The 18033-nt window shown below is 49.7% G+C and overlaps 1 protein-coding gene across 2 annotated transcripts in view; it reads left to right on the forward strand.

The window, feature by feature from the left end:
• The window catches only part of LOC144251038 (F-box-like/WD repeat-containing protein TBL1X), a 169951-nt gene that overhangs the window by 53385 nt on the left and 98533 nt on the right, over nucleotides 1-18033 (forward strand). For both annotated transcript variants that reach the window (XM_077794163.1, XM_077794164.1), the window contains exon 2: nucleotides 12399-12472. The gene's annotated coding sequence lies outside the window, so the exon portion shown is untranslated. The remainder of the gene's footprint in view (nucleotides 1-12398; nucleotides 12473-18033) is intronic.

Below are 18033 nucleotides of genomic sequence, written 5' to 3' on the forward strand. Positions count from 1 at the left end.
GTGTGCCACAGGCAACTTGGAGCAAGATTTGAGCCAGCACCGCTCCCCCTGCACTCTCCCTTCCATGTTTAAGGGACTCTGTAGGGGACATGGGTTCACCCCTGCAATCCAGGGTAATTTGTTTTTCATATGAGCTGCTGAGCAGCCTGAATTCCACCTGAAACCCGAATTCCCCCTTGTGATGCAACCTAACGTAGGGCCGGTCACTGGGGACAGGGCTGTGGCCAACTTGGTGGTGGCGGTGGGTACGACACTGTTTGCCTTCCACAGATGGCATCTGGTCCATGTATTATTATGTGTCATTCCTGGACATGTGACTCACCCTGTCCCCTCCTCTCTGGTCATTGAGACCACGTATGCAGGCAGGCAGTGTAGCCTGTGTGGCCTGACTTTCTGGGGCTATGGTGGTGGAATCCATCACACACTGGAATGACGACAGAGGTTCAGATCTCTGCTGTTGGAAGGCTCACTTGGGTCTGTGGATTTGCAGGAGAAAGAATCACGCAGAGGAAAAGTGTCGTCTTGCAGAGGCCAAGCGGGCGTGGCCGTGGTGTGGAGAGATTCTGCGTTGGGGGTGCAGTGGGGTTGCAGTGATGGGACTTGAGATCTGTGCAGGGAACATGGTGGTGTGGGGGGTGGGCAGGAAGCAATGAGTCTAGGAACATCTGGGAATAAAATGGAGCAGTTGGCAAGTCAAGGGGACCAAGAGAATCCAGGGGAGACCAAGTCTGCTTTGGAAATGGTCCCTTGGGTGCTGCCTGGTGATACCCCATGGCCGATGGGGTCGGGAGGCCTACTCCATGGCCCCAGGTCCCTTCCCTGTGGTGAGCGTGGCTGCTCCGTCAGCCAGGGATGGAGGGAGGACGGTTCTGGGGCCAGCTGGCCCTTGAAGAGGGAAGGGTGAGGCACGGTGTGGCTCTTAGGGACCTGGATGAGGTGACTGGTTCAGGACTGTGGTACCGGAAGCTTCCTTTGATCCTCGTGGTCCCAACCTAGGGCCATCTCCTCTGCTTGGCCGTGTTGGGAACATAGTGGTTGAGAACTCCTGGCTTCTGGATCTAGGACACGACACCGGGCCCTGGCTTCCCATTTTACTGCAAGGCAACAACCTAAGGTGGTGGGAATCTTTGTCCCCCACAGGTGGGCACGCCAACTGTGGTGGACAGTGGTCCCAGGACCACAGGGAGCAGTAGCGTCCTCCCGAGCAAGGACGACCTTACCAGTGCCTTCGTGCCACCGCCTCTGGATCGTTCTCTCCAGTTTGATAAAAGTTTTTCAGTAGAGCTGATTGTTTGGGGGTCACGGAGGCAAATTCCCATCGGGGTGGGGAGAAGAGGGTTTCCATCTCGGGGCGTCGATTCTCCCAGCCTGTCGAGTGCCAAGTGCCTTATCAGCCAGACTTGCTCGTTGAGGTTTCAGACGTCCCCACACACGCTGGCCGACTCCTGTCTCCGTGCCAGGCTCTTGAGGGACGATAGAGACCCACAGACCCTTGTCGACTATCAGACGCCATCGCTTAGGGGAAAAGAGCGACAGTCACTATGCTCTCAAGTTAAATTAGTGACCGACTTTGGATTCCTACTTCCAGGGCTCTAAGAGAATAGATGGGCATTTTCTAAGCCAAAAAAAGAAATGAGTTAATTCCGTGGAATTCTCTAAAGGGGAACCACGGGAAGTGTGTGTTCAGCGTCTCTTGCTACGTTGTGAATGTGCCCGCGCAGAAAGCACGTGTTTACTGTGTTAAGGTGATCGGCTTTTCAGAGCCAAGTAACGGGGTTTATTCAAACGATGGAAAGCAGAGCTCCCACACCCGAGGGGGCCCAGGGGGGTCACCTCTTGGTGTCTGTCACTCTGTGGTTGGATTAGCCTGTGGTTTCCGAAGTCTCTTTTATTTATTTATTTTTTAAAATTTTCTTGATTTTTTATTGTTGGTCGTTCAAAACATTACACAGTTCTTAATATATCATATTTCACAGTTTGATTCAAGTGGGTTATGAACTCCCATTTTTACCCCGAAGTCTCTGTTAGAGGTTTGAAAGCGGGTCATGGAGTCCAGTGGCACCAGGGACCCTGGTGCAGTCAAGGTATTGATCCCGGGGCCACCTCACCTCGGGAAGTGGGCACGTCCTTCAGCCTCCAGTGCAGTTACTGGTCGGCTCCACTTTGAGGTCCTTGGCAGGGATGCAGAAGGAATGTCCACCCCGTGCTGGGGCCCTCCACCCAGCCTGTCCCACACATCTGCTGTCATGCCCCCCTGAGAAGTGCCCTGACTGCCTTTAGGGAAGAGGGGTGATGGCCCCTCTGGCTGCCTCGGGCTGACGAGGGGCCTTGGCTGGGGCCATCGGGAACTCTCTGGAGAGTCTATCTCGTGGGCCCTGTAGAGGTCAGGGGGCACTGACACGGTAGGTCGCATCTCCCTGACCAACTGGAAAGTCAACGGACTGCGGGCATCTCGCACATCGGGGCAGTCCAGAGTCCATGGTGGCGGCTGGTAGGGGGCTGGATGAGGTGTACAAACGGCAGGGATCACGCCTGCTGTGAAGCAGGACTTCCACGGCTTGAGCCTCGAGCTGTGGAGCAATAGGAATGCATCCTCCCTCCAGGGTGCCATCTTGGGTCTGTGTTGAAGGCTCCTGTGGGTCAAGAATCCCAACTTGGCTGGCTTCTCCGCTCTGTCATCTCTCACAAGGCGGCTGGGCTGGGCTCTCGTCGGAAGCTCTGCTGAGGGACAGGTGGCCTCCTGTCCACTTCTGCGGTGGCTTGTAGGGAGTAGTTGCTCTTCGGCTACTGGGCTGAGCTCCTCAGTTCCCTGCTGGTGTAACCAGGCATTAAAGGGGAACTAGGGAGACGGGAGAAGTCGGGCAGAGGAAACGGGGGTGCTGAGACAGGACAGGTGGGCTCTTGAGGAACTGGAACAGGGTAGAACCACAGTGCCTCTGTTTCTTAGGTTTTACTGAGATACAAGTCATAAATAGCTCATGGATTCTTTTTTCCTGAAATTCTCAACCTGCACTTGTGAGAAAGTAGACCTTTTTGTGTCATGAATACATATGCAAATTATTTAAAAGGCAGCATTGAATTTACTGTTGCTGTGTATTTTTTTTTCTTTGAGTACCAGGGATTGAACTCGGGGGGCCCTCGACCCCTGAGCCCCATCCCCAGCCCTGTTTTGTATTTTATTTACAGACAGGGTCTCACTGAGTTGCTTCGGGCTTCGCTTTGGCGGAGGCTGGCTTTGAACTTGAGATCCTCCTGCCTCAGCCTCCCGAGCCACTGGGGTGACAGACATGCACCACTATGCCCAGCCGTGTTCGTATGTATTCTTGCCATTGGGTATTTTTTTTTTAAACTACATAAAAAAGCTGAAATTCTTTGACACTGAAGAAATGGTTCCTGCTGTTGGCGGCACTGCTCACGGTGGCAGAGGGGAAGGCGCCGGTGAGAGTAGCTGGTAAAGCGTGAGTTAGGCGTGTGCTGGGTTCCTAGGCAACCGTTAAAAATAATAGTATAGAGGTGGTGGATTACTGGCACCAAAATGTGTTTACGGTTTACTGCAGTGTGCGTCTGCAACCCCAGGAGACTCCCAGCCCAGCTGGGACTCAGAAGTGCTTCTAAAATGCAGTGAACCAGGCTGCTGGGATGGGTGTGTGTGTGTGTGTGTGTGTGTAATTGCCATATCGTTTCCACTCATAAATTTGATTTTATTCTCTGTACTTGACTATCGCGCACTTATCCAGCATCCAGGATTATCTAAAGAAGGGTCTCCTTGAAACTGTTTATTGAATAGTCTTGTCCACGGTTCTCCTCCTGATACCCGTGGGAGAAACTTGACAAGTCTCAAGAGCTTCGAAGCTGTGTTCTCCAGGCTTCTTTATTTTTTTAAATGACTTGGAATGAGCATCTTGGTTACATTTCTTTCCCTTTTTTTTTTTTTTTTTTGGTACCTGGGATTGAACCCCCGAGCCACATCCCCAGTCCTTTATATTTTTTGAGACAGGGTCTCCCTAAGTTGCTGGGGCTGGCCTCCAACTTGTGATCCTCTCGCCTCGGCCTCCTGTGCACCACCATGCCTGGCTCATCTCTTGGAGTGAATGTCGAGGAAACTCGGAATCAGATGAGTGTTTCCCTTCCAGCTGACCTGAAGTTGTATTCCATGGCAAACTTTACCTAGTACCTTCCCGTCTTAGCTGCATCTCGGTTTCCCTACCTTTTCCTTCTGTGTGCCTCAGTTTACCTCATGGATCATTTTTGCGGTTTCAGTTGTGTTCTTGAAAGCAAGCCTAAGTCTCCTGTCCCCCCTCCTTTTCCTTCCCTGGGTGGGGAATTGCAAGTCTTTCAACGAGAGCGCAGCAATGGGGACCGTGACGGGTCTCGCCGACTTTTGAATCCTGTCGTGGGAGCAGCATCTTATTTTAATCGAGCCTCTTCCTGTGGAAGTGCCTCGGGACAGAGGGCATTTCTAAATTTAGTGAGTGCCGTATCACTGACAGCCACCTGGCAAACGCTAGGCAAAGCCTTCCAGGTCATTTATGCCCGAAAATGAAGGTGGTTTAAAATCGGTTTCTACAGAGGCCTAGTGATGGACAGAGGTCCGGAGTCCCTGAATTTCCCTGGGATTTGAAGACAGTTCGTGGGCGTGCACGTACCTGGGGTAGAGCGGAAGTTCTTCTCTGTCCTGACTTGGAGATGTTTGCTCTAGATGCTGCTGAAATCTCCGCCTGATTGTATCACAGTGTTGGCTGAGAAGCAGGAAATGCAGAGGAGGAGGCATTAGAAACAAATGTGAAGGGTTCGTGCAAAAAGTGCAGTTCTTTGTTCCCAGATGTGTGAGCAGGGCAGGTTTGAAATCCTGCCTGCATCTTTTCCTGGTGGTGCTTTTAAAATCGTGGCTGACAGTAATGACTTCTGCCGGATGGTCTTAGCAGGCCAGGAGGTGAGTGTCCTCCGTCTCTGTTCCTCCCAGTGTCATGCCACATGGGTATCCTTCATCCCATAATATGGGGGAGGGGACGGTGAGGCGTGCCCGTGTTCGTCTGGGGTGACATGTCTATGCATTGACAAGACTGTAAGCTGTTTCAGCCATGCGTGGAGCCCAAAGCCAAAAGCAATCGGGTAGACTTACAATGTTCCCTGCGTGCCCAGGAAGGGCTCCACGTTGTCATGTTGCAGGAAGATGTCCAGGTGAGGAAGGGACGTCCCTGAAGATGCCTGCTCGGGACTCTAAAGAGAATGGCTCTCAACTCTCCTGTGCTGCTCCCAGACGGAACAACAGAAGCTGCACACGTTGCCACCAGAAAACATGGGCCAGGCTCTCTGAGCGCCCTCACTGGTCATGGTGTCTCTAGGGTGCACCGTAACTGGGGGAAGGCTGGCATGGACTCCAGACGGGAGTTGGCAGGAGGGGGAGATGGGCTCTCGAGGGAGAGGGTGGTTCACGGCCTTGCTGGTCCCCAGGGCTGGACCCATGGGTTCTGAAAGGGTGCTGGGCTCGGGAGTGTGAAACTGGAGACTTTGCTCATAGCCTGGCAAAACCCAGGAGGAGGTCTAGGGAGACGCTGGTGTTCAGGAAGCTGGTGGAGATGGGTACAGGGTTATTCTGGAGCCAGTTTGTGAAAAGCTTGTTGATGCTGTAAAACATGGCCTGTGTTCACCCCCCTCCTGTGGTCCTCTCGGCTCCATCCACTGCCTACAGTGAAGCATCATTCCCAAGGAATTAGTGGTAGCCCCCTGATCCATGGGGCATAAATTTTGCAGCCCCTGTTACATGCCTGACACCAAGGATACACTGTGATCATTCACATTAGTGACTAATGTGCCTCTAAGTGATGAATGGGAGGTATATAGTATGGATATGTAGGACAAACGGATGACTTATGTCCTGCACAGGACAGAGCTCGACAGTGCCAGAATTCATCACGGTACTCGGAAAAGCATGCAGGTTTAAAACTTAGGAATTGTTGAGTTCTGGAATTTCTCTGTTTTCAAATCACAGAAATGGAAACCTTGAAAAGCAAGACTGTGCAAAGCAAAACTTCTGATAAAGGGGAACTATCATATGTCATTCTTATTGAAGTAGCTGTTGTAGGATGTGTAACAGCACCGTGGTCTTTCCAGTCAATGCCAAGAACACCCCTATCTTCAGTGATAGCAACCTTTGTTTCCACACATGGCCAAATATGTCTTGGTAGGGGCAAAGTCGCCCCCAGTTGAATTTCTCATCTAAAGCTTGGGAACAGGGCTGACCTTGGGTGGACGCTGGAACAGATTCCCAATGACCCGTTGCTATCATAACAAGCACACTCCATCTCTCTATTTTTATTTTCCGTTGGTGCAAAAGGCATTGAAAGCCACTTCAAAAGGTTCCATTTACAAAAGGGTAAAATCTCAGACCAATGCATAATTTGGGTTCAACTTTCTTTAGTAAAATGAAAGTGCATTTCTAGGAGTGTTTCCCCCCCCCCCCACCCTTGGAGGTGGTGAGGGGGAGTCCAGAGGAAGGAGAGAATTGGGAAAGTGTTCCCACTGGATCAAGTTGTTGGGAGGGGCCACAGGGCCAGGGAAGCACCTTGCGCTGAGCAGCAGGAGGTTCCCATGTGCCATCTTGAACGGGAGGGGACAGGATGACCTTCCTGGTTGCTGTTGCTTGCAAAGGGAATTCTCTTGGAGCACTAATTATCTCCACTCTGGTGGGCGTAGGAAAATGGTTGTCTGAGGTTAAAGTGAAGCACTGCAAAAGTATCCATCCAGAATGCCAGAATGAGCTCTCTGACCTTACCGTGGAGGTTGGAGAAAAGGTGTAGTTTGGGAGTAGAAATACACGTGGGTACGTGCGTGTGTGCACTTGCCTCAGTACCCAGTTCTTGAGGTAGCTGGTAACGTGGCATTCTTTCTAGTTTTGGTGTTCTTGGTTTCACAGTATTTATGGAAGGGAGTGGTTGAATCTGGTGATTGACAGAGGGAGATTTCTGAGTGTATTTGTTTTCCAAAAGGGATTTGCTTGCTGTGCTGTTAAATGAAATGGAAGCCGGAACAATTGACCTTTCCAGGTAAAGAGGGAGTTGGGTTGTGTTTTGCAAATGATTGAAACCGAAATATGAACAGCAGGACCATATGGTGTTCAGAAACTTTTATCATACATTCTGTGTATGATAAACACTGTGCTCGACAATCACATTTAAAATTGTGCTTCATGCTCATTGCAAAATGTGGAGCCGGGGCTTTGGGACGCGAGGAAGACATGCATTAGGATTCTCTTCCACCTCGTGATGCACTAGTTCATCTCTAAATAAAAAAAAAAAACTGATTAGTGTCATGTGTGGCTTATCTTTATAAAGTTTGGCATAATATCAGCGTGGAGAGATTCCAATTACTGTTGACTGACAGTTTACACAATACAAAAGATCATATTATGCTAATACTTCAATGTATCATCTTTAAACCTGATTCTTTTTCTTTGGCTCCAGATTAGTTTCATGCCTCTAAATAAAATTTAATCTGTCACTGTAATTTAAATAAATGCCTAGAAAGAAATATTGTGCCACTGATAGCTTATTATAATTTCCTGTAGGCTTGTTTGCTGTGTACAAGTATCGATTTTGCCACTTTGACAAGCATGATTTGTTACTAAGCCTCATCAGACACAACAGAGGAAATCAAGTGTGTTTAGCGTCTCTATTTCTCCTTCTTTGAATTGTTTATACTTTTACGCTGAACTTGTAAAACCTACAAGTAATAGATGCACATTTTCCAGGAACTGATGGGTATTAAATGACATATCTTGAGAGAAGGGAAAAGACCTGTGGAAATGTATCTTCTTGTTTGTTGACTCAACAGTAACTTAAGGTTCTGATCCTGCTCCATGTTAGTTTTTTTTTTAATAACTTTTTTATAGTTGTATTTTACTCATTTATTTTTTGTGGTACTAAGGATTGAACCCAGGGCCTCACGTGTGCCAGGCAAGTGCTCTACCAGTGAGCCACAACCCCAGGGGGTATTCAGAACTTTTGTTGGGGTTTCTTGTGTGTGTGTGTGTGTGTGTGTGTTGGGGATTAAACCCAGGGGTGCTGAACCACTGAGCCATATCCCCAGCCTCTTTTTTTTTTTTTTTTTTGAGACAGGGTCTCACTGAGTTGCTGAGGCTGCCTTTGAACTTCCGATCTCTTGCCTCAGCCTCCCAAGTTGCTGAGATGACAGGCGTGCTCAGCTGTGGCTTGATCTGTTCTTTTCCATGTAGATCATTAGACAGCCTGAGCAACAGTTTATGTGTGACATGTATCAAATGAAGGAAAAGATGCATGCTTAGAAAACACCCTGGTGGGGGCTGCGGCTGTGGCTCAGTGGTAGAGCACTTGCCTAGCGTGTGCGAGGCTCTGGGTTCGATCCTCAGCACCCCATAAAAATAAAGGTATTGTCTCCAACCTCAACGAATGCCTTTTTAGTTCCTGTATTTTTTAATCGGAACATTTAGGAAGAAACGTGCAGTCCTCTGCCTGCCCTACAAAGAAGTCACCCGTGTGTTCCTTGTTCTTTTTCCTCCATCTTTCCTTCGATTGGCACGTGTGTGACTGTTCTGGGAGGTACCCAAGGGGTCTCCTTTTCCCTTTTTATACTTGGGGATCATGAGCCGCATCTTTACTCACAAGGACGTTTCTCCTTGAGGAGCGCCCATTCAGGTTCTTGAGCCTCTACCGGAAGGAGGCTATTGGGAACTAAATCGTGGAACTTGGGCTTCCAAGTATATTCAACTTTTCCTTCTCGGTTTAAATTGAATGTGGTCTTAGAATTGGGGCCTAAAGGCCTTGCTTCCCCTGATGAGTGTTTTTTCCCTTCCTGACAGTCTGTACACTGGTACCATTGCCATAGGGTAGCCGCCGGCCACAGGAGAGCGTTTCAACTTAGTTAAATTTACATACGATCAAACCGGTGCTCATCCCCAGTACTGGCTATGTGAGTGGTGTTCAGTAGCTGCGTGTGGCTAGTGGGTTCCTCAGTAGACGGGGAACATGGGGCAATAAGTTGAACTGCACAGAGCAGCTGTGGACAGTCGGACATTAGCCTCATAGGGACTCAGGGAAGAGCAAGACAAATTCTTCAATCTGAAGGGGAGAGAAGTTTTCATAGCAAGTAACTAGAGCAAAAATGAACCCTGTCGGTTGGGTTGGTGGTGCACGCCTGTAATCCTATTTACCTGGGAGACTGTATTAAAACAGTAGGGATAAAGGCGGTATTGAAGCACTTTCCTAGGATTTTAAAGTTATATATGTAAAAGATGAGTGACATCAGATTTTAACAGCAATAGTGGAAGTTAGAAAACAGACATACTATAGAATTCTTTGAAAATAATTTGCACCCAGAATTTTGAAGTTTCTCCCCTCCAAATGTATGGAGGATGGACTAAAGATGTTTGTACACATTCATTACGTCAGCCACATTTCACTTTGTCCACTTCTAGAGAAGTGAGATGTCAACCTGTCCCACCAAGGTGAGACGGTCACCAAGGAAGGGGACATGGTGGGACTCTGAGTGTCCAGATAGACGACAAAGAGAAGGAACTCTCGAGGCCTTGGTGGATTCAGGTTGCAGCAGGCCTGACACTGACTAGCACAGACTGGACCCAAGAAAATGGAAGAGGACGTTCTGGTACGTGTGTTGTGAAGGTGGTAGCACATGGAACGGACGGACGATCGAAATGTTCTGGTTTTTAACTTTTTCAAGTTGGACATGGATACACTGCCTTTATTTTTATGTGGTGAGGATTGAACCCAGTGCCTCAGGTGGGCCAGGCAGGTCCTCCACCACTAAGCCACAACCCCACCCAGCATAATATCTGAGCATTTTAATCGTGTGGAAAATTGAATGGAAAGAATGTTGCCAGATCTTGGAAGAATTTTGTCAAAGGGAACAAAGAAAAAAGAAGAAAATAAAAACCAAGGCAATTAGGGATTCCAGGAAAATGCGAAAGTTGAATAAGAAATGAATCTTAACGCTGCTATATTGCTTGCTCAGCATTACCCACTCCATCATCGAAATCATGTGCAGAGTATAGATTTAACAGAAAACAAGTTATAAAAAGTGATGGGGAAAATGTGAAAGGGTAGGCACAGCATTGATGGTTGGCATTTAAGGAAACAAATCTGCATTTATGAGAAAATCGGAAAGTTGCATTGAAATGGGGTTTAGTGAAGAAGTATTATAAGCAGATGATTTAGAAACGTGGAAGTCGATACCAAGGAACACGAACATTAACAAAAATAGTTCCAAGGCATTAAAGTGATTGCTCTTGGAAATGGAATTGTAGATCAACGGTGCAAAAAGGCTCGCAATTTTGAAAAAGGAGTCTTTTGACTCGCTTGGCTTTTAGTTTTAAAAGCGGAAGATGGGTTACTTTGAAAAGAATAAAAATGGTGAGGGTATTACCCTCTGTAAAAATTAGTTTAATGTAAAGTGGGGATTCTCAAATGGGGCGGCATTGACAGTCAATTCTGTGTTAAGGGGGCCCACCCTGTGTGTGTGTGTGCAAGGGTGTTGGCTAGCATTCCTCTCTGGTCCTGACAGCTAAACAGGTGTGCAGACATTGCCCAGTGCTTCAGGGGCAACCTCACTGCTTCTTGAAGTACTGATTTAAAGGATTTAAAAACCTGTTATTGAATGAACCATCTCAATATATTAAAAAAAAAAATGCTGTCTTTTGTTGGTAAAACAGGAAGCAGCAGCTGCTTCATGACCCAGAACTTGAACCCATAGCAAGAACCCTCTGGCACCCCAGCACCCCAGCTGCTCATGCCAGCCCATCTTGGCGTCTGGCTTCAGGCCCAGTGAGTGCAGGGCCCACTAAAATGAGAAAAGGATTCGGGAGGAAATGGCAGCTTCCCTTTCATGCCTTAGTGGCTTCTGAAAACATGTTTCGGATTTTTCACATTGTTTTCGTGTTGGTACAACTTGGATTTCTCTGGAGTCGCAGTGTTCATCATTGTGGCGAGTCTGGTACAACGTTGCGCCCTTTGGGTATGTTCCAGCGCTCGGTCGGCTGTGAGACGGACGGACGCACGCCCTCCCCGTCTCTGCACTTCTTCCCCGAGTCCTTAGATAAGTTCTCTGCGAGTGTTTCCCCCTAGAATTGCCAGAGGACGTCGATAGGAAAATGGTCCCGCAGATTTTTCTGATGTGGCGGAAACCTCATAAATATTTTAATGCCCTTATTTCACAGCCGAGGAAACTCGAGTCCAGAGAGTCTCTTATCATTAATTAGGAGGAAGATGGGGGTGGGCTCGCCTCCCCAGCACCACAAAAGGAAGAGGGGCGCCTGCAGAGAGTCCCTTTTTCCCCTTTTCCCTTCCCTTTCCGAATGCACAGGGAGGCATGCTCAAGGTGGCTTCGTGGGCAGTGAAGTGCCCAGGCGAGTGGGCTGTCGGGATTTGCACACAGCATCGTGGGCGCCCCCTGCCAGGGGCCCACAGCCCTGGAGTCGCTCAGAGCAAACACCTGGAGAGCGGGAAGGGCAGTCGGGTGTCTCCATGAGGGGCCCCTGTGCCGCGGTTCCTGGTGTCCAGAGCTGGGAAGATGCCGGAGAAAGTCCTACAGAAAGGGCTCCCCACTGTTGTCCCCAGTCCTCATGCCACGATCCTTCTTAGCAAGGACTTGTGCATGGCACCTGCAGCCTTGCCCCCTGTTCAATGATCCCTTCTCAGAGGCAAAGTCCCCCTCCTCCTGCTCAGGGTCTGTTCCTTGTCCCAGACTCATGGTTCATTGTTTCTCATCTGAGATGGCCCTGTGCGTTTATTCATAGCGAATTGTCCCTGTTCCTTTCTTGCCAAGTTCCACAGCCTTCCCCTCTTCCCCAGGGCTCAACGTGGAGCTCCTGTCGGTGAAAGATTTGACTTGCCTTCTGAAACACCTGTGTGTTCGCTCAGCGAGCTTTAGATTCGCAGGGAAGACGACGTTGTCTAGTTGTTGGAGTCGAGTGGGGTTTTGGGTCCTGAGATTCCCTGGCGATGTGCTGAGCATCGTGACGCTTTTTTTGAGCAGTTGGTGTGAACAGCCTCGCAGCATGCTTTCAACAGAGGCTTGAGCCTCAAATCCACCAGTGAGGGAGGCCCACCACCTAACAGTTATTAATACAGCCTCCTAGTGCCACAGTACTGCAGCTGGGTCAACGACATCGGGGTGAATGCGTCCCTAGCTGTCTTACTGGGGCGTCACAGAATGTACAAACTAAGATGGTCACATCATCCCAGGGGATGAAATCTCACGGGACCCCCATCTTATGTGGGGTCTACCCTTGACTGGGGGGACACTGTACGTGCTCACTCAGACGTCTGCTTGGTGAAGGAGCGGGTGAGACTGTCTCAGGATGTGTTGGCTTACGCTTTGGACTGACTTGGAGTCTTGTTCATTCACAGGTAATACAAGATAGAAGAGAGGTGTCCACATAAGCCCTGGAAAGAAGAAGGGATTGGCCTGCATTTACTTCTGAGTAAGTGGAATTGTGAAAGATTTTATTATGGAACGAACAACCTGCCAAGCTCTCTGTATTTTCTACGCTTAAAGCCACGCGGTCATGTATGTTTTCTTTTATGTGCTGGAAATGGGAATTTGAGATTCTTTGCAATAGGTGATTTTGCTGGGGGGAAAAACGTGAAGCTCTCTGTCAGCGCTTCAAACTCCTTTTTTCTTCTTGCAGTGCTGGGGATGGAACTCGGGCAAGCGCCTTACTGCTGGCCTGCACGCATCCCCAGCCCTACTGACTCTATTTAAAACATCTAGCTTCTGGAATTCAGGTTTCCATGAAGTTTAGAAAAGAAAAACGGAGACAGTCATCAAAATGTGTGTGCCTTGGAGTGACGCATAGCTTCTGATCTTCCCCCCCATTGACGGGTGAGGTATTTGTCTTTGCTCTGGAGTTTGGTTTCGATAAACAAATCGAAGGCTTTTGGCTTTTATGTGGTGGAAGCTCCTCTTACATGTCCCTCTCGATGTATTTGGAAATGACAGGCAGCTGTGACACTCTGTGGGCAGGACATAGTTTTCCATGGAAGCCTTGCTTGGCCCGTCCTGAGCTGGCGTGGACCGTGCGTGGACCCCCGGGAGGCCTGTTCCTTCCATCTTGGGTCTGTTGGTCTTCAGTGTGGACAGACCCCGACTCCTGTAGAATGAGACCTTCTGATCTGCTCTTACCTGCTGTAGGTTCACCGTGGGGACCATCGAGACCACCTTTTGCAGACCACCTTTTATATGCGGTGTGCCGGGAGGTTCACTGAGGTGCTGCCCATCGTGAGTGCAGGGACACTTGCAAAGCTCTGTGCTAGACATGGTTCTAATTTGGTAGCAGCTTTATGGAGATGGGATTCACACAGCAGACGATTCACCCCTTTGAGTGTTGAGTGCTGTTGGTTTTTTACATCCAGTACTGGGACCAGAGCCCAGGGTCCTGTATGTGACAGACTGGCCACTGAGCTGCAGCCCCAGCCCCTGTTCAGTGTTTTTAGACATTGGGTTCTGCGGCTGTCGCCTTCCTCAACTTGGGAGCATTTCGCCATTCCCAGAAGAACCTCGTAGCCATTAGCAGTCGCTCCCCATTCCCGCCCTGTAGCTGCCACTAATCCGCCTTCTCTCCACGTGCGTGGCCTCTCCTGGGTACTTTAAATAATGGGAGCCTGTGCCCAGTGGCCTTCTGTCTGCTGTCTTCCACTTAGCATGTGGGTGTCGTATGTCAGTACTTTGTCCCTTTGAGCAGCCAAAGGCTGAGCCGTGATATGCATAGATCACATTTTGTTTACTCGTTCATCCATCAGACACTGTTATTTTTAGAGGCTTCTATCATTTCTCCCCTCGGTGGTGCAGGGGATTGAACCTGGCCTTGTGCATGCTAGGCAAGCCTTCTACCACTGAGCTCTATCTTTTTTTTGAGGGGGATGAGAGGATCCTAGGGATTGAACCCAGTGACGGTGAACTATATCCCTGGCCCTTTTTATTTTTTTGAGATGGGGGCTTACTAACTTGCTTAGGGCTCACTAAGTTGCTGCAGCTGACCTTGAACTTGCAATCTTCCTGCCTTCGTCTCCCTTACGTTTTACCTTTTTAAAATTGCATTTTGAGACTGGGTCTGGCTATGCTGCCCAAGCTGGCCTTAAACTTGGGGTCCTCTTGCCTCAGCCTGGTGACTAGCTGGCATTGCAGGGGTGTGCCACCCACCTGGCTTGAAGGCTTCTGTTCTGAAACCATGACAGACTCGCAAGTAGTTGCAGAGCTCAGCAAGTTCCAGTGTCCCGCCACCGCCTCCCCGCAGTGACCGTGTCTCTCAACAGAACTGTGCCGAGTTGACCCAAGTAGGACATGGGCACTGGCAAGGTGCTTTTGCTGTGAATGCATGCCCTGTCTAGTGACAAGAGCTCTGCCTGTGTGGCTGGGTGAATTGTGATCCCAGGTGTGTGCAGAGTGCTGCTGCTACCATAGTCCAGGGGCAGGATTTGTCCACCTTGGGCTCTGCCTCTCCATCTCGGTCATTTCTTCATTTCATGTGTTATCTGAATAGAATCCTGCAGTATGCAGCTTTTGTTGACTGACTGTGCAGCCGGATGCCCTGGAGATCATCCCTACTTTTCCTGTCCCTCCAGAGCTCATTCTTCCCTAATGCAGAGAGGGATTCTGGGGTGTGGATGAGCCACCGTGCACTGATGCCTTGGCTTGCTGAAGGGCGTTTCCTGCTCCGGGCTGTTCCAGGTCATCCCTTGGGCCTGCTTTCCCCTTGGATGGAGAGAAGGCAGTCACGTTAAGGAGGCAGCTTAGAGACGCTGCGCCCTGGGACGCTAGAAGCCTTGAGGTCCACGCCATACGGTAGGACTCGGGCCCAGGGATCTATCAGGTAGCTGTCACTTTCTTTGCTGTGACAGCCAGCTGGCTGCCCTCACCAGGGGCCAGCTGTCCACTCCTGCTGTGTCCAGGAAGTGCCACTAGAGGACCCGGCTTTTCTGTTTGGGGTTTAGCTCCTTGGGAAGCACTGGAAGCTTCAGGTCCACGTATATCGGCGTCACCAATGCTATCAATGGTAGGACGGAGGATGGAGATTGCCGGTGGACTTGGAGTGGACCCTCGGAAACCAGAGCAACTTGGAGCCCAGCAGCTGTTCGTTCCCATATGCTTAGTTCAGCTGTGCCCTCTGGAACGTCTGGGAAGTTGGCAAAGTGTCCAACTGTGCAAGGGTGTGCTGGAGCCCCACTTCCAAGTGGGTCCAGCCCACTGAAGTGTGGGCGTCCAGTTGGGGTGGGGTGCGTGCGTGCTCCGTTTCCCCCTTGGCTCTCTTCCCACTCCCTGTTCCCTGTGACCCGTCTGGATGCGATGGGAGGAGCTCACTGGAGTCTCTTAAGAGCCCCAGATAGAAGATGCATTGCTTTGCAGCTGTGTTGGTGTGGCCTGGTGTATGTGTGTGGCTGTGATAAATACTCGAGAGTAACCAGTGGAGATGCAAGAAGATTTATTTTGGCTCGCCATTTGACAAGTTTACTCCGTGGTCAGCTGGCTCCACTGCTTTAGACCTGAGGTGAGGCAGAACATCATGGCGGAAGGAAGTGACAGAGAAGGCTGCTCAGCTCATGTCAGTGAGTAGGAGAGAGGGACAAGATAGAGTCCCCATGGGTACATGCCCAGAATCCACTTCTTTTAACTAGGACCCACCTCCTAAGTTCCACCACGTCCCAGTGATGTGACGCCATCAAATTGTGAATTCATCAGTGGATTAATCCACTTAGGATCTAAGCACTTCCCAAAGGCTCCAGCCCTAATCGTGGCCGAGTTGGGGACCCAGGCTTCCATGCCTGAGCCTCTGTGGGACATTCCACATGCAAACTGGAACCCTGGGATTAGTAACAGAAATGGGTGGTCAAACCAGTTCCTTTTTCATAAAATCTAAGAAGGGCACAGATGACCCCCTTGTCTTTGCGAGGGGCCTTGACTCTGGAGAAGTGTTTCCCACGGAGGCTCCCTCTAAAATGAACTGGAGCTGCAAGTTGTGGGGAGGACAGCAGTCTCTGTGCACCCCGTGGTCACCCAGCCTGGGCATGGGGGTGTTGCATACCAGATTGGTGAAGGGGTTGCTTGGGAAGTGCAGGACCTCTGTACCGTGTAGGTGGATGGGGGTTGTTGCTGATCCATTTTATGGAAACCTATAAGGTTTCCCAGGCACCCTCTGGGCCCCAGCTTGTTGATTCGGAGGTGTGAATTCACAGATAAGCCAGTGGAACAATGAAGGGCCCTTTGTGGTCCCCAGCTGATAAAGTGCTGTTGGACAAAACCCTTCCTTTGTTTTTTCCTCCTCCCAACCTGGGGTTCCGATTGTCCGATTGACTGGGTATTCTTTTCCTTCAAAAAACACTAGTCTTCCTGGGTTGCAGGTGGGCTGCCTGACCTGGAGACCCTCCTTCTCCACACAAGCCGCCGCCTCCCTTCCAAACTTGGGAATGCAGCGTGTACCCACTTCCCAGGGAGCTGCACCCACTTCCCAGGGAGCTGCACCCACTTCCCAGGGAGCTGCACCCACTTCCCAGGGAGCTGCTTCGTGCTTGAATTGGCATCAAGCGGACATAAATCTGTGGTCAGGATGGCATCCTTGAAAAGGACTCAGAAGAGATTCTGATTGTCAACTGGCCTTGAAGGGCCCGAAAATGACCGACTCTTCCGTGCCTGACCTTTTCCACTAGTTCTGGCTCTTAGCCCAAAACCAAGAATCTTGTTGTTCTTTGTGTTTCCTTTCATTTTTCTCTGTAAACATGAGCAGTTCCCACTAGCCCTTTTTTGGTAAGGGGGTGTACTGGGAATTGAACCCAGAGGCACTTTACCACAGAGCTACAGCGCAAGCCTTCTTTATGTATTTTTTATTTTTATTTTTTAGTTTTTTTTCTTAATGTTTTGTTTTTTATGTGATGCTGGGGATTGAACCCAGTGCCTCGCCAATGCTAGGCGAGCACTCTACCATTGAGCCCCAGCCCCATTTATTTTTTGAGACGGGGTCTCACGAAGTTGCTTAGGGCTTCGCTAAGTGGCTGAGGCTGGCCTTGAACTTATAATCCTCCTGCCTCCGTCTCCTGAGCTGCTGAGATAACGGGCATAGCTCTCTTCAAGTGCAGGACAGTGGCTCTCAACCGTGGGCCATTTCTCTCCCTTAGGGAATGTCCGGAAATGTCTGGAGACATTTTTGACGTCACAGCCGGGGTGTGACACGGGGGTGTTTGACACTGGTGTGGAGAGGGTGGAGACCAGGGATGCTCTCCAACTCTCTGTACTCACCCCAGAGTCCCCACCACAGACTCGCCCAGGCCACAGTGGCATTGGAGTTGGTTGGTGGGGGCGTAGCATAGGCCCAGCGTGGCCTCCTGTCTTCTTGCCTGGTAGTGTAGCAAAGCATCATGGTGAGAAATCGGACAGTTTCCGCCCTGCTAAAGGGACTCTTGGGTTCAGTAAAACTGTAAATCTGGGAAATAAGGATATTGTATTAGTCTGCTCAGGCTGTGGTAACGAAGAGCCACAGGCAGGGTAGTTTAAATGACAGAAACTTCCAAACGTTCCAGAATATTCCATCTCTGGTCAGCCCTTTCTTCCCATGGCCTTGGCTCTGTGCCTGTGTGGGAAGGGGTGGGATGGTGGGGGTGGGGGAGGGATTTATTTGGACCTTTCTCTTTGTGTAACGCCAACTAGACCTGGCTTTTGTATATCTCCATTGTGGGGGTTTTTGTTTTTTTAATGAAAAAACATGGTGGCTCAGTGGTGAAGCATGCCCGAGTTCAATTCCTAGTACCAAACAAGGAAAACAAAACAAAAAACCTGTCTTTGAAGCTGCATACCCTCTGTACCAACCTTAGTCACTTCTCTGGTCAGTCGGAGGTATCTTGAGGGCACTGGCCGCTGCACATCTTGCCCTCTCTCCTGACCTCATGTGCCCTGTCCTACGGGCTACTGACTGAAGTTTATTCAGAGTTTGTAGGGTTGTGCTCTTTAATTAGTCAAATTAAAAAGACTGCAAATTGAGACTTGGTGAGATTTTTG

Source organism: Urocitellus parryii, chromosome Y (assembly GCF_045843805.1).
Source record: "Urocitellus parryii isolate mUroPar1 chromosome Y, mUroPar1.hap1, whole genome shotgun sequence".
In the NCBI taxonomy this organism is placed as follows: domain Eukaryota; kingdom Metazoa; phylum Chordata; class Mammalia; order Rodentia; family Sciuridae; genus Urocitellus; species Urocitellus parryii.